The sequence below is a fragment of the Echinops telfairi genome, unplaced genomic scaffold (genome assembly GCF_000313985.2).
Source record: "Echinops telfairi isolate 266 unplaced genomic scaffold, ASM31398v2 ScPeMD7_11;HRSCAF=52, whole genome shotgun sequence".
Taxonomy (NCBI): Eukaryota; Metazoa; Chordata; class Mammalia; order Afrosoricida; family Tenrecidae; genus Echinops; species Echinops telfairi.
Window position 1 is genome coordinate 13,277,470 of NW_022103908.1, and position 5,237 is coordinate 13,282,706.

The window sequence follows — 5,237 nt, forward strand, 5'->3', positions numbered from 1 at the left end:
CCCAGAATTCTCAGGAGAAGGTCATGCCCGCACAGAAGCCTCATTGTCTATGATCCGGTTGACAGACTAGACTCCACCCCTTCACTCATAATCTACTCCAATTGAAAATTATATAACTACCACAATAGCCTTGTGTCTATCTCACTTGAACTTTGAATACATCTCAAGAACAGATTTTTGATATAGAACACTAATGAGAGAAGACCTGGGGAACTATGCAATGAAATTGAGAATATTACACATGAAAAAAACAATCATTAAGAAGATAGAAAGGAAATAAAGATTAAAGCGGATATCAGAAGAGACTCAGAAACTACCTCTTGAATATTGAGTAGGTAAAGCAAATGAAAGAATAGTAAAATAAAAGTGCTGAACAAAAAACTCCAAGGGCATCTCAAGAATACAGAATACAGTATTAAAATAAGGTGGGCAAATGTTAGGCATTACAAAGGTACACAGGAAGAACCAGTTCAGCGTATCTTAAGCTGAAAGAAGTGAATTAAAAAAAAGGAGTCTTGAGAAGAAATATTGAAGGATTCTTTGGAAAAATATTGAATGGTAGAGGAAGTATCAAAAGAGACACTGCACCAAAAAGACCTGGTAGATATTCATCCATCCCCTGTGGTAGGATGTCAAAAAAGCTGAAGAATGAAATTGAAGCTTCACTGAAAACATTAGAAGAAAAAAAAGGGTACAGAACTTGGTGGAGTATGAACTGAAATGTTTCAACAAACAGAAGAACCCAAAGCACTCATTCATCTATGCCAAGAAGATTAGCAGACAGCTCCTTGGACAACTGACTGGAATAGATTAATATTTGTGCCCATTCTGAAGAATAGTCATTCAACAAAATGAGGAAATTATTAAACAATATCATGAATATTACATGCAAGTAAACTTTTGCTGAAAATAATTCAACAACTGTTGTAGTAGCACATCAACAGGGTGCTGCCAAGAATTCAAGCTGGATTTCACAAGAGGACTTGAAACATGATATGTTATTGCTGACATCAGCTGGATCCTCGCTAGAAGCAGAGAATACCAGAAAGACATCTGTGTTTCATGGACTATGCAAATGTATTTGAATGTGTGAACTATGTTAAACTATGGATCATATTGAGAAAAAGGGGAATTTCAGAAAACCTCACTGTGTCTATGTGCAACCTGTACGTAGACTGAGAGTCAGTCATTTGACAGAGCAAGGGCATAGACTTTGTGGTTTACAGTCTGAAAAGGTGTGTGTTTGGGTTCCATTCTTTCACTATCCTTATTTAATCTGTACACTGAAAAAATCGTTCTAGCAGCTGGTCTATATTAAGAAAATGAGATATCAGAGCGAAGGCAAATTTATTAACAACTTGATCCAATTATGCTTGCTAAAAGCAAAGAGGACTTAAAGCCCCTGCTGATGAAGATCAAGATAGAATATCAGCAAATGTTTCAGCCCGCTATGAAGCACTTCAGTGTGGATCACAATTTAATGTAAAATAAACCCAAATCCTCACAACTGAACCAATATAAATGATGATAAATGGAGGGAAAAAAACTTCAAATCCTTGAAATAGTCAAGTTTTGCTTGCACACACAATCAATATGCATAGAAGTTTCAGTGAAAGAACAAACAAACGGTATATTGAATCTGCTGCACAAATTTTGCTGAGGTGTTGAAGAGCAGGGATGACATTTTGAGGCCTCGGGTGCACCAGACCCCAGAGCAGATGTTTTTAATTGTCTCATCTGCATGTGGAAATTGGACAATGCATAAAACAGATTGCAGAAAAATGGATACATTTGAATTATTTTGGGGAAGCCTATTGAAAGTATACTACTTTATTGAAAGTAGAATTCTTTGCCAGAAAAACAAACCAATCCATCTTGGAAGAAGTACAAACAGAATACACTTTACAGCAAGGAAGATGGGACTTCATCCCATGTTCTTTGAATATGTCATCAGGAGAGACCATTCACTGAAAAAGGACACCCTGTGAGGCATGCTAGAAGATTAGCGAACGAAGACGAGCCCTCGATTAGATAGATTGACTCAGGGGCTGTGTTAATGATCTCAACTACAGCAACAGTTGTGAGGATGATGCAGTGCTGGGCAGTGTTGAACGTGAGTGAATGGAGGGTTGCTATGGCTTAGCATTGACTTAATGCCCCCCACAGTAACATAGGAATTTCCTGTTATGGTTTACAAGATAGTGCCAGAAAGATTTCTTAGTGACAATACTATTGTACAACAACACCAACAATTCCTTAATTTCTTTGCCAGTCATTTAGTTTCACTATTTTTGATTTGGACATCCTTTTTTTTTGTAAAAAAAAACGGGATTTATACATATATCAAATCATTCCATAGTTCAATCATGTCTCGCAGAATTGTACATCTACTACCACAATCCGTTTCCTGACAGGTTTTTTTCTATATGGATTCCTTTATGGAATCTCCCCTTCATTCTGCCCCATTCTCACAGGTGGGTGGTAGTCAATAACATTCAAGGACATAGAAACCAACATCCTCAATTTAATATTAGCAGATAAAATCTAGAAAACAACCCTTAAATGTGTAATTAAATAAAGCAGGTTAAAGGATAACAGCACAGAATTAATTATATCTCTATATCCAAGCAATAATTCAATCTGTAGTTGCATATTCAAGCATTTGCCTGCCAATTTGTCATACTGTGGTAGCTTGTGTGATGCTGAAGACTGTATCACTGGTATTTCAAATGTCAACAGGGTCACCCAGGTGAATATGTTTAAGCAAAGCTAAGACCAGATTATGAAGAAGAAATAGGCCTGTTCTTCAAAGAAATTAGCCACTGAAAACATTACGGATAGCATCGAAACACTGCCAGATAATGAAAATCTAATGAACAAGAGCAGAACCTGGTCAGAGGTAGTGGCAGCAGAGCCCCTCAGGTCAGAAGGCACTCAAGAGATGCCTGGGAAAGTGTAGCTTTCTCAATGCTGAGGGGACCATACTACGATGGATGGCATAAAGCGGTGGGAGTAAGTCCTTTGGAGCATTTATTTGCTGGTGGGGTATTACTCAAAATGAGAAAAAACTGCTACAAATATACAAAGTATATTTGGAATATACAACGTATGATTCTAGGAAAATTGGAACCTCTCACAAAGGAAACGGAACACAAAAAGACTGTTATCCTAGGCACTAGAGAGCCGAAATAGACTGTGTTGGCCATTTTGATTCAGAAATCATACGGTTTTCTCTGCCAGGAATTACAGGTTCAAGAGGAATGGTCTTATAATCATTGTCAAAAGGACATTGCAAAAATTATCTTGAAGTACAAGATAATTATCTTGAAGCACAATGAATTTTTCATAGCAAATACCTAACAAGCAACAAGAAGCTGATAATCAGTAATTTAAAGATAAACTACTCCTAAAAACTAAAAAAAAAAAAAAAAAGTCTAACATTTTAGGAAGTCACAGAAGGTCTAAATAAATGAAGAAACATGTGGATGAGTTAAAATAGTGAATATTCTGTTTTTTTCTATGTGATCTTTATCTTTAGGTTTAAAGACTCAAATATCAACATCTTAGCAAGGTTTATTTGTATATCTAGATAGGCTGAGTCAATTTTATCTGGGAAGGAAAAAGAAATAGAATACCAACAATAATTCTCAAAAGGAAGAATTGTGTTGTAAGGAACGACTGCCCAATTATAAAAATCATTTTAGAGATACAGCTATGAAAATTAAGTAGAACCTAGAAAATGACAGATCCATAGATAAAAGGAGCCTGAAAGAATCCATAAATAGCCCTACGTAAGATATCCATGTGAACTTTTAAATAGTGTAAATTTAGGAAAGCATTCACATGTTTGGTATGATGTAACACTTGTTTGTACACACTTGGGATATGAAATCTACCACTAGTGTTCAACTTGTCATCAGTCAACACATCAAACTAGCACATGAGATGTCTCTAGTAAAGGTAAATCTCTATAAAAAGCCACTCCGTTCGTGCTGATGCCCTCTAGAGGGAGTTGAGTTGGAATAGGCTTGGGTTTGAAATAAAGAGGGTATTATTTGGTGAAAATCATGAATGAAGGTTCTATGAACAGTGGCAGACATCAGTAATAGCTGCCATCACGGTTCCTCTGAACTTAAGTAGGACCTGCCATACTGTGCTGGGTCCTGGAACAGGGCGTTCAAACCACGTCACGAGGCTCACCTTAGCCGCAGCCAGCGAAGACAGCAACGGTGAACGCAGCAGCCATGCACCGGTTCCTTCTATTAACCTGAATGGAAATGATTACACAGTTAAACAATTCTTGTGGAAATGGGCCCAATGTACGATGTAGGCGAGAGCAGGGGGATAGTTTCAAAGGGAGGCAATCACAAGCGTAAATTTAAAGTTTGTGTGGATATTCTAACCACTCCATTTGAAGTTTCCTCAGAGTTAGAAAGCATCAATTAAACGATGCTATTATCAACCATTCCTGCTAAGTCATATTTATTATCCAGTTTTTATAAGCAATGACTTTCCACAAAAAGTTACTAAGAAGTTCAAAATAGCTTTTAAGGATTTGTTCATAATTGAGTTATACTTCAGGCAACCACCAGATGGCGGCAGAAGATCAACTAATTTTAGGTAGTGTTTCTACATGCAAAAGGATTGCAGTATTTTAAGACCTTACTGTTTCCAAAGTCTTTTATTAACCGAATAGATCAAGTAATTTCCCAATTCTTTTCACATGACATTTCTTTCCACATATAGGACCTCTGTTATAGATCCTTAAAGGTATTGGAATTATCTTTCAGTAACAATAGAAGAAATATTTCTCAGCCATTAAACCAAGAATGAATAAGTAATTAAGAAAGAGAATAAAAAGTTAGGTACTCCTTTGCTCAGTTTCTTTCAATTACAATAATTATATAATGATGCTATGTATATTCTTTATTCTAGGTAATGTATAATCATTCATCAATAGAACAAAAATATTGTGGGGGGTGAGTACAAAGAGCTTGATATAAATTTAATGTGCTATTTGTGATTCAATATGTAGCATCGTGTAAATAATTCAGCCTTATTTGGCAAAGCTGATAATTGAGTTAGCATCTTCATGTAACTATATCAGACAAGGGTGCTTTTGTTGGGTGCCCAGAGAAGGAAACTGAGGATTAAGGTACTAAGGATCAGGTAAAATTTCCTTGGTTGACCATTATCTGAATCATATATAAATTATATATATATTTAACTATTATACT